The following is an 11,824-nucleotide window of genomic DNA, read 5'->3' as shown; positions in this document are numbered from 1 at the left end:
ACAACATGCACATCAAAACCGGAGGCGATCAAATCCAGGAAAAGTTCAGATGGGTCTTCAGCGGAACTGTCGAGAGGAACAAAATCAAATAAATTGGGGGGGATAGTCTCGCTTGGGCTGGCCTGACAAACCGGAATATATATATATATTTTTTTAGAATATATGAGTAAGGTGACAGAGGAGGATGCTAAATGACCCAGAAAGCAGAAACCCAGTGTTTTACCCCTGCAAACTCCAAAGAGAAGCCCCTGTCCTGTTATAACGGGGGTGGGAACACAAAACTGGATTCAAGGCGGCTTAAGTGCTCTCTGGAATCACTCAGCATTCCTCCGTCTTCAACACACACACACAAACACACACACAGTGACACAGTTCAAGTTCGACTGCAGCAGTGTGTTCATCCATAACTGTGATTTGTCCTAGGGTGGAAGAGGCGGGGCTTCGTATTCTCCCTCATCCGTCCCCACTTCCAGTCCAAGTGTAGCAATAAACTGGGACAACGGCATCGTGAACCCAGGCCTCCCAGCTGCTCCTCCGCTAGCACAGTTTGAGGCTGCTTATTGCTGTAAAATTCTTTGTTGCTATTGGTCGGCAAGAGTCAGGAGTTTGTCTGTAGCAAATGACTCAAGGTATACTTCATCTAGAACATTCTGTGTGTGTGTGTGTGTGTGTGTGTGTTGAGACAAGTCTTCTCCTTCTACTTCCTTATTATTCTTCTGCTACAAAGTTCCCCCACGCTTTGTGGCGCAGCTCTGAATGCGAGCTCCTGATGCTGAGAGAGGGGGGGGAGAAAAAAAAAATAAAGAGGTCACGAATCGCCGTATGGTCACAACCCCCCCCCACCCCAGCAGCGCCTCTCACTCAAAGCCTCATTCCTTTGGACAAACCCGCCTGCATCTCCATTCTCCCTCCTCCTCCCACCGTTGGGTTTTTCACCCCCCCCCCCCCCTCCCCTGCCCCCTCATCCCAGTGCTAATTGGTAAATCTGTTGAACCATGCGAGGCCCAACAATGAGACACCTGGAGTCCTGTCAAAACAAGTTCCCCTGTGAAACGGCCCCCGGCGTCAGTACAGTAGCGCCCGTGGCCCGCTGCTGGGCCCGGAGGTCGCGTCGGCCCCGTTAGGAGTGGTCCATCGTAAAATGGGATTATTTGTCAACAACGCTTCCTGGACCTTGAACCCAGGAACCGACTGTGTCCGGATCGTTGTGAAAGTTTTATTACTCTCTCTCTCTCTCTCTCTCTCTCTCTCTCTCAGCAGCAGCGGCGGCGGCGGTGACGGCGGCGGCACGCGGGCCGGCGGAGACAAAGGTGTGCTTGTCAGACACACACACGCAGAAAGACCGGCACACCCAGCAGTGATCGTGCCAGACCTCGTCAAACAAGTTCTTGCAAAGGCGCTTGTATAAAAGAAGGAGAGCCGGCAGCGTGTTGACAGAAGCATTTGGGTGTTTTTTTTTGTTGCTGTTACTTGTTTTTCTTTCATATCCTCTTCGACAAAAAAAAAACCCTAAACAGGTAAATAGATGTTTCGGGCGGGATTTATCCTTCTTTTCTGTTTTGACTTATGTACCGGCCACAAACGCCCTGCAGAGTGTGCAAACAGCAACGAGTCGATCACGGGCCGCCCCCTTTTGAAGCCCGGTTTGAAGTCCTCTTGGAAGACATCTAGACTGGCTTTGCTTTTGTACTTTGCAGGTTAACTCGATCCAAACACACATGGTCTGATGTCGGCATTATGACACGCGGACCGACCATCCAGAGAAACAGAGGCCGGTTGGTCACATGGCAGATCAAGTAGGCAAATAGAAATCCGACACACAAAGGAGTGAGTTAACAGCCGCACAAGGAGGACGCAAGCAAACACCCTGACTCCCCCAGCGGGTGTTCACAATTTTGAAGTCAGCTCTTGCAAATGTAAATATAACATCCCTCCGCGACAAACATCCCGTCACCTGATTTCAGACATTAGGAAGCACACCAGCAACAAAGCAGCAGCACTGGATCATAGCACAAAGCACATTACAGCATGATTATTATCAGCATTATCATCAACACAATCATCATCATCATCATCATCACCAGAATGGAGGTTATTTTTGTTTAAAAATCATCAATTATCAGTTTGTTAATTTGCGTGTAGAATCAGCCAAAAAAATCCAACAAGATATTTTTGGAATTCAAAGGTCTCTCACCAAATGAAATTGGTGAAGGCTCAGATCTGACTGTCCGGGGAATTCCCAGCAGAAGGGCCCCTGAAAGGCAAAGATGGATGTTCCCAAGTCACACAATTATATCAGCTCTCCGTCTCTCAATCCCTCTCTCTATAACTCTCTCACACACACACACACACACACACATTTACACAGCAACATCTGCACACAATTCTAGCTGGCCAGGTTTTTATGCAAAAAGAAACGTGTTCATCCCTGGAAAGAATGCCTCCCCTGGCCTTTTGCTTATTTAAACGACTACCTCGTCTGTGCTGGCTCAGCGCTCTCCTGGGCCACATTATTATTAATCGTATCACAGATAGGAGGGGAGAACACTGCCTGTGCACTGGCTACATGGCTGGTTGTTTAAACATTCCTTTCACTTTGCTAGAACATTGCTCCTCCTCGCCGTCCACACCTTCCAGAGATGTTCACGGGCAGCTGGGCTGGTCCGGGGATCCGCTGTCACCACAAAGCTCCGGGCGCCGGTTTATTGGCATTAAGCTTTTAAGCCCTTCACTGTCAGGTGCCCGACACAGAGGAGAAGATGACGTCGCCCGAATGTCGGGAGTCGTCATGAAGTAAATGGGAGCTGGACAGTGTGCTGACTACGGGTCCCCGGAGAGCTCATGTCTGCTGTTCCCATCACTGTGTGCACCAGGATGGACGTTGTGAACTGCTTGGTGCTTAAACAGCTGCTCAAATACACGTTTCTTCGTAAGGTTTAACATGGCAGATTTGCACCTACTGCTTGGAGGAGCAAAAGAACTTTCTTAGAAATGTCAGATGATAAGAGGACAGGGAAGGAAGAAAGAGGGAGAAAATAAGGGAATGGAGTTATTGGTTTCCTGGGGAGGAGGAGGAGGAGGAGGAGGAGGAGGACGTGCTACTGGGAGTCTGGGAACAGGCGGGGGGGGGACGCGGTGGGGGAGGTTTGGTTTTGCAGAAGGGCTGCGGGACCTACGAGCTACTGCGCAGGTCGCTTCCTCTGCAGGATCCCCGGGTCCTATTTGTGCTGGTGCTCGACCCCGGGGTCGGCTAGATAACTTTTCATTGCGGCTTTGCAGGGAACACACACACACGCACGCACAGATATACAAACACACACGCGATCCCTTTCAAAATGTGCACGTCCGACACGGAGTCACACATTCCCCCCGGGGCAGTTTAAGTTCACACAGGTTATCCAACGGTCAAATAGCACAGCGGGGGGGGGGGGGGGGAAATAGACGACAATGGCCCGAGAGCTATTTACACACACACAACAAGCGCACACAATAGTCAATGGATAAAAAAATACTGCTGTTCACGTTCCCTGTGGTGAAACGTTGTGACGGGGAGGCGCTGTTACGATGCTTTTTTCGTCCATTCAAAACCCCCCCGATACAATTAATACAAAAATGTTGTTTTTCCCCCGTGTAGAGTTTGAAGTCCAGAGAGCAGCGAGAAGACTCTCGAGTCATCGCGCCGTCCCGTTGCTGACTAAGCCAACACTGAGGAGACTGTCTGTGGGGACAAGCCCCCCTCCCCACCCTCCACCCCCCGATGACTGAGCTGCTCTCATCCTCAGTGTCACGGCTCTCTGGGGCCTGACGCCACGTCTCGACGGCCTCGGGTTCTGGCCCCGCGCCGGTGATGTCAGCGCGACCCCTCGGACAAACGTCTCGTCTGGGAGGGGGGGGTGACACGGCACAGCGGACCTCTGTCTGAGGTCTGGGATCGCGCGGCTAAAAGGAACGCAGCTTGTATTTAGATTAGCTTAAGATTTCCAAATCGCCAATGACAACTGGGAAATAGCAATCCTATACGGCTATGGTTACGGCTGGATGGAAGCATGTGCAGAAAGAGGACTAAAGCGGGGGGGGGGGGGGCATTTGGAAAAGGCATAGCAGTTTAAGGTCGGGCATAAGCCTTCCAGGTGCGTGGGTGGCGCCGGCTGACCGCCGGGTCGCTCATTAGCAGCTCGAGGAGGCCGAGCGTCCCAGAGTTCTGGGCGATTGTCTGCTAAGCCCAGGTGCACGGCCCATTCAGACTCCAGGAAGCCCCCTTTATCCCCGTCGCTCTGAAATGGACGGAAACACGCGTGCGGGGGGGGGGTCCTGGATGTGCCGTTTTCTTTTCCAAACGCTTGGCTAAGGCGCAATTTATTCATTTTTTTTTTTTTTTTATAATGTCAAAAACACATGAGCTCTTCTCACAAAGCCAGAAACAAGACCGATAGAATAAGTATGTCGGGTGGTTGTAAAGGCGAAGGTGGGAGGTCCTGCAGGCCATAAAAATGGCCAGATTCCATCACTTCCTCTGCACTAATTACCATACACTTGGGGAGCAAGTGCCCTCCCTCTCTGCGTCCCTGTGGCCATGCTTCACTACCTCTGACACACACACACACACACACAATAACGCGCAGTGAGGCGCAGTTGGGAAATGGTTAACACTCCAGCCGTCCCCTGCTGCCAGTGAAAGCCCACAAAACAATGGAGACATTGTTCAGTCAGGACAAGGCTGTAGACTCTAAGGCTGTGTGAGCGCGTGAATGCACGTGAATGTCAGGAAAGTAATGTGTGTGTGTGTGTGTGTGTGTGTGTGTGCGCTCTTAACATTTGCATGTTTCTGCCCCAATTCCCAGAACGGTAACTTCAGAAACGGGATCCAATGAGCGCAGCTTACTTTCTTAGAATACTTGGAATACTCGGGACACGCGTTATTCAAGAGGCCGTGTTGTTTATGGATCAGAAATTACTCGGAGATGAGGGCCTTCAGCAGCTTCCAGTCAAACAATGTCATGATGTCATGATGTTATTAGCGACACACGAGCCTGCGCTCACCGCACTGCTGTTAATGCCATCAACACGCGCACATGCTAAGTACTGGATTTACCAAACAATCTGCTATGTTATGTTGTGTTACTGGGGCACTGATCACTTTCTAAATAATGGATGGAAATATTATGTGTGTGTGTGTGTGTGTGTGTGTGTGTGTGGTACACAGCTCGCTAAATTTGACCACCTGCTTCCTGCTAATTCTCGCCATCCACAAAGTCCTCTTCAAGTCCGCCATGGCAAATTCAAACATGACAATAAAAGTCGACAGCGACTGTTCACGCCCCGAACCCTCGGGAGCGCTTCTCGAACCCTCTGCCTCCAAAAAATACACATCAATAGGTGGATAAATATTGAATAACTTTCGGGCCAATGGCATAAAAGTTCAGCGGCGGCGGGTTTTGAGGCTGCCCGCGGGGGCGGTCGGGCACTTCAAAGGCCGCCGGCCGGCCCCCTCCGGGGGCTCGGTGAAACCGGGGGCACGCAGCGCGCCCCCACAAAGACCACACAGACTGAGGCCACTTCCCCTCCTTTTTTTTTTTTTTTTTCCTCAGCTGATCTTCCAGCAGCTCGCCTGAACGGGACCGAGACCGTCGGCGGGGGGCGGAATGGTCACGTGAGGTCATTGCGAACGGCGGCCGGCATGACGCAAACCCCGGGAAACATTCCATCGCACCTCCTTCTCCGTCCGGGGCGGATGTCGGAGCGAGCAGGCAACCGTACGAGCTGCGTTTCACGTCGGGTTTGATCGCCCGCCTCTACTAACGGCGAGAGACGAGCGCCTGTGCAGCTCCTCTGATCTCACCAGCACGCGTTGTTACTCTCATCAGACAGATCGCGCCGGGGCCCAGGCCAACCCGCCCACTAACATTACAATGTATTCTCTCCTATTGATCAGTGTCAGTACTAATCAGGAGGTGGGTTAAACAGGCGCTCCGCGTTGCTTTCGTCTTCCGCTTTGGAACTGAAGGTTCTTTAAAAAAAGGAAAAGGCAAAGGAACCTTACTATAAGTATTGGAGTCTGGACATAACTATGTTGTGTCATAAACTATGAGATCCAGACTGTGGCCAAATCCCCACCCTTCGCTCTTTGACTGTCCTGTCGTCCTTATGTGACATAATAACAATTAATGAACGCGATGCCAATGACTCCTTCGCCAACGGGTTTTTTTCACCACGTGCTAATCATCACCTCATGTTTGCATAATCTTTTCATAATCTTCACTGGGCGCGGTCCCCACACTGTGCGGGTGTGAGTGGATCTGTATTCCGTGCGTACTGTTTCCATCTGACCGGTTGTCTATCTTTGTTGTTTCTAATTAGTTTTTTTTTTACCCTGCAGCCACTTTGTGTTGCGCCGTTGCCTCTTTTTTATCCGAGCCTCTTAGTGTTGCATGCCTGACTGCTTGCATTGGGCTGCAACTTTGTGTGAAAAAGTATAATATTTAATATTTAAAAGTATTATAAATTGTTGTCCGTAAAAATGATCATTGGTGCGTTCTGGGAACTCTTTTTTTTTTTTTTTAGTTTGCAACGCTTTACTGTCGTTCTCCAACTTCCTATAAAATGGAACCGTAAGAGTGCATGTGAGCTGATAAGTATTTACAGCCACATGACTCAGCTATAAAACCGCAAGTATTTACCTGCAGCTTTTGCTGCCTACGACCAGTTTAATGCTTTCGTTGGGAGTCGGGGCTCTTTTCTCGGCGTCTCCCAAAATAACAAGAGTGAGAATAGGCCCCTGAACTCTTTGGTGTAAAAATAACACGAGCATCGCAGGGAAAGATAAGGAGGGCCTCAGCTGGGCCTGTTATGTTCACAATAACGCTCTCGTCGCGAGCTCTTTGTCTTAAACGCAACTTTTTGACGAGGGTTCTGTTTCAAATAAACAGCCCTGTCGACTCCTGCTATTTTAAGACGTGCTTAACTCGAGTGGGCAGGATACCAAGGAGGCCTGTTTTTTGGAGGCGGTATTTATTACACGCCATAAAAGTAAACTGATCAGATGTCAAAAGTGACTCAGGGAGGGACATGGCGTAATGTGTGTGATAAAAAAATGTGTTTGCCGTGCTCTATGGCGACTGCTGACGTGCAGAAGCAGAAGCCCGAGCAAGGAACGCTTACCGCACAAGTTATTGTATTCATGAAGATGGCTGTTAAAAAAAAAAAAGAAAGAAAGAAAAGTAACAACCGGTTTACGGGGTCGTTCACGATCTTCTCGCTAATCCTGCCCCCGATCCTCACACTCATTGATTTTTCTCCTGGCTCTCTAACCCTGTGACCACATGCGCACACCTCCTCGCGCTCAACCTCTCTGCTGACCTCCCGGAAAAAAACTTTTACGGCTTTTTAGTCAGCCACCGAGTTCCCGCTCGTGTGGAGCTGCGTGCCTCGTAGACATTGACCCGCCCCGGGATGGGTGCTGCTGCGTTGCGCCCCTATGGCCGTCCGGGGGCCGACTCTCCTGCCAGACTGCGTGGACGGGGGGGTCATCGGTGCTGAAGGGACGCCCACACTAACCCTCAAATGCGGGATTTTAGCCGCCCGGCCTTGTTTTTTTTTTTTTTTCCATAATCCTGCAAGCAAGCGGCTGCACCCGCCTCCCGGTCACTAACAGACAAACGGTCCACTTTCAGCAAATTCCATCGTCACAATTTGCCCGTAATAAAGAACAAGGTTACAAAAAAAAAAAAAAAAAAACTGTGTAGGCGTGTTAGTGGCTGATTTAAAGGGTGAATGCAAACAAATGTGGATTCTTTCCAACCGAAAGGTCTATTCATTGGGGGGGAAATGGGAGGGCTTTGATGCCTAAAAGAGGTTTTCGGGGTGAGCGAGAAGAGGAAAAGCAGGGCTCGGTTTGTCTTTTCTGTCATGAGTAGGGGGAAGAGGAGCTGGTGAAAGAAGAAAAGTACCGGGCGGAGTGCTACTTACAACGATGTGTGCCGGTGACGGGGACCTGGCGTCTTTAAGTGCTTGTCTACTTTGGAGACCTCCTTGTTGAACATCTAGCAGGGGCCATTTCATCTGTAGGTACTAGATGGTAGAAAGGAAACGGAAAGAAAGAAACAAAACACGTTAACAATGCAGAAAGCAAAACACACATGTAATGTGACGTGGAAAGGGTAGACAACATCTCTTGATAGGTGTGGAAAAGCAAATAAAGATCTTAAGGCTGAGGGGTGGAAGGGTACGAGCGTCCGGCAGGAGGACCAAATTGGTACACATTGGTAAATTCTGAAGATTTATTTCCTTTAAAAAAAGTAGTTGACGGATGTTTTTGGATTACATAAAGTCCCTAATTTGAAGCCGGGGGAGGGCACAGGTTAAAGGTACTGTACACGGCTCGCGGCTTTAGGGTGACCTAATGTCATAAATGTGACCGTTGTCTGACTTTTATTGGAACCCGTGAAGAAGGTTAAAGCGTGGCGTCTCACCACGCTCCTCTGGGGCCAAACCTCCTGACTGCTCCCATAAATGATTGACTTGGCCTCCATTAGAAGTCTCTCTCTCTCTCACTCACACACACACACACACACACACAGATAAGCAGAATAAAGGGTCATGAGAAACATCTGTCTATGTTATCGACTTAGTGGAGTCATTTAAGTTTGATGACATGTGCCGTGTTTACTGCTCTAAACTAAAATAGTTTCAATTCATGTAGATGTAATCTACCCCACAGTATAAATCTTCCCGTAATCAGAAAGCGCATTCTGAACGGATAACTCAGCCTTTGACCTTGCTGTAGTATGCGGTCCAGACTTTGCTTGTCGATGTCACAACCACCTACAAACTGCCAGGGCGTTACACCGGTATGAGATTTCCGTACGCTATGAATTTCATTCCAGTGTTACGCTGTAACAACTGGCGTTACCTGAGATGGTAACTGTTTGGAGTTTTTTTTTGGTTTTGGAAAATCCAACGTAACTTACATTAGATCAGAAAATGATTTATTGCAGTCTGTCGACCTGCTGGTATTGCCTCTGGTGGCAACACTAGGAGCCACAACAAGCTAACTAGCTAACGAGCTAACAAGCTAACAAGCTAACACTCCGGCCAGTTGCGAGCGATACTTCACAATACATACCGGGATACCATCAGTCATCATCTATCTAAATACCGTGATATGGATTTTTGGCACAGCCCTACTCGGAGGCCTTTGGAATGGGCGTAGTACTTAAAAGTATGTGACGAGGAGAAACTATTGAGTGACATTAAAGTCAAATATTGCTCTCGGCCCTGTCCTTGTGTGACCTTGGTGCCACAGATACTTCAATTGGAGCGATGAAGGAAGTCATTTAAAATGAGCCTTCATCTGACAGGTGAACTTGGACTCGGGCCTGATGCCGTGTGCACATATGAAACCTTCAACATGATCAAGAAATCTAAACTCTTCTTTCCACTTGAATATGCTTTCTGAACCTTATTCAATCATATACCGTGAGTGATTGGGAGCACGATGTTCTGTGCAATGATTACACAAAGAAAGGCATGTTTATTTCAAATAATCTCTCCATCGTTGTTGGCCCAGAGCCCGAGATCATATTTTGGAATTTTGGCACCGAGGTTTAGGCATTGCCGTTTAATAAATAATAACTTAATTGCAACCTCTCTGGAACCATTGACAAAGTGCACACAGAACTCGCTATGACTCTGACTCTCTCTCTCGGCGTGTGTGTGTGTGTGTGTGTGTGTGTGTTTGTCAGAGATGGTCGGAGGGTGAGTGTGTCGCGACCCTTCCTGAGACTGTGTCTAAATGAGTGGTAATTAGCGAAGAGTTCACCGCGGGGTGCCTGCCAGTGGACGACGCTGGAGGGAGTTATTGACTCCATGTCCTCCGTCACAGCCGGCGCAAGATATAAAGAACCGCTTTGCATCCTGGTCTTTCTCCGCCACTACCACGCACTCACAACCCCCCCCCCCCCCTCCCCAAGACAGATTTTATTGCTTAAAAGCGGGATTTGTTTATGCTTGTTTGTATGTCCTGAAAGTGGAAAAAGGAAAGGTTGTAAAAACTCCACCGTTGAGGTCTTGTGGGGTTTTTTATGGACCCCCCACACTGGGTATTAATTGCCACGGATGGGGGTGAGGGGGGCGCAGAAGTGGGGGAGGGGGGTGGGGCATAGCGGTAAAAAGAGGAGCAAAGAGAGTGACGGGGCTGCTGTCATGTATGAGGTAATTCAAGACAGTATCCATTGGTGCCAGGGGGGCTAGAAGACGGGGCAGTGCTGGTGGGGGTGGGGGGCAGGAGGGGTTGTGAATCCAGCCATGGGAAAGTCCTGCCATTGCACGTGCACACATGCTCACACATGCAAAATATTCAAACACAGCTGCAGCCGGGGAAGGAGGTCGTTCCGAGGAGGTGGGTAAGGAGCGTGAAGGTGACACCCCCCCCTCCCCGAATGCGGAGAAGAGACACTGGGAGACTACGGAGAGAGGGAGGGTGGTGCAGCGCATGCCCTCACAAGTGGCTCCACTTAGGGCTGCTATTGGGAATGTTCTCACACACTAATCTCTGCTGCAGGTTTTACAAGCATGCCAAGGAAAACCGAGCCCTGGCAAGCAGCGGGCTTTCCGCCCCCCCCCCCCCCCCCCCCCCCCCTCCTCTTCCTCCACCCGCCCTCCCGCCAGGCCCGCTAACTGACGCACCGCCTGGGCCTGAGTAGGCCACGACCTCTGACCTCTCTCTGCCGGCTCAAAGCCCCTCCCCCAACACACTCTGCGACCTGAAAACTCTCCCGCTATGAGGGGGCCCCCCGGGTAACTCAAGAGCCATTCCAATGTGACAAATTGCTCCAGAGTTCCAGGATAACTCTCTCCTCGCCTCTGTCTCTCTTCCTGCCCCCCACACACACACACAGACGACACACACAAACGCAACCCCCCCCCCCCTTGAGAGACACCCACCCTGTAAAAGCCACCCAGTGGCTGTGCTCCAGCTCCGCCGGGTCGCGCAGCAGAAGGCTTTTCCTTCTCCCCTCTCCCTTTTCAGCCCCCCCCCTCCCCTATTTACCTACCCCTACCCTGCGCCCCTCCTCGCCTGGTCAGCCCTCACAATGGGAGCTGAATGACTCAATTGTCTCTGATGAAGTGAAAGACAAGGGAGTCCTCTAAAGCCCCACAGAGGGATGAACTCACCCTCACTGCTCCGATTCGCCTATCCTCCGCTGCTTTCCCAAGCCCAGAAGGGTGGGCGGGAAGGGGGTTTGGAGGGGTGGGGGGGGGGGGGGTGTTTACGAGGGCTATGACGAATATTCACCACTTTGTCTAAACAATCAGTCAAGTGTGTGCCTCTTCCTCGAGCCGGGGGTCCCAAGGTCATGTCTCTAAATTGCTTTTCTTCTCTGACAAAATCAATTCAGTGTGGCATTCTTCCACCAAAGCCCATCGACAAAATGGATCAATTGATCCGCTACTTTCTTTTCCAGCACTCGGGTTCTTACTATACGTTGGAGCAGGTGCTTTTTTCCATCTGCATGCTGGCCTACTCACCCGGGTGAGGTCCGGCGTCACAGAGTGCTAGCCTGGATCCACGCTGACCGCCACCACCATTGCAAACAAGCCGAGTGGGGGGGGGGGGTTCCTGGTCGCCCGTGTCGCAGCTCGTGGCGGTGGTGACGGCGCGGGCCGGAGGCAACTGAAAGGGGGGGGGGGGGGCTCCTCCTGGCGCGGCTGTTAGACGAATTCAACGAGCTGGCACGGAAGCAATTTGGCCTAAAACCTAGACTCTGATCCTCCCAAATCTAAAACCCTTTTTTCCACATCCTATCAAACATTAACCAAACGTCAA

General features: G+C 50.5%; 1 long non-coding RNA gene across 1 annotated transcript; it reads right to left on the bottom strand.

Moving 5' to 3' along the window:
• Window positions 1-964: 964 nt before the first annotated feature.
• On the bottom strand, window positions 965-11,599 carry LOC134122779 (uncharacterized). Its single transcript, XR_009954293.1, has 3 exons — window positions 11,527-11,599; window positions 7,966-8,067; window positions 965-2,254 (listed from the first exon to the last, which is right to left on the bottom strand). It is a non-coding gene; the product is annotated as an uncharacterized LOC134122779 (long non-coding RNA).
• Between the last annotated feature and the right edge of the window lie 225 nt (window positions 11,600-11,824).

Source organism: Pungitius pungitius, unplaced genomic scaffold, assembly GCF_949316345.1.
Source record: "Pungitius pungitius unplaced genomic scaffold, fPunPun2.1 scaffold_109, whole genome shotgun sequence".
NCBI classification, from domain to species: domain Eukaryota; kingdom Metazoa; phylum Chordata; class Actinopteri; order Perciformes; family Gasterosteidae; genus Pungitius; species Pungitius pungitius.
Note: the sequence above shows the minus strand (reverse complement) of the source record. Positions and strands in the feature narration are given on the sequence as shown.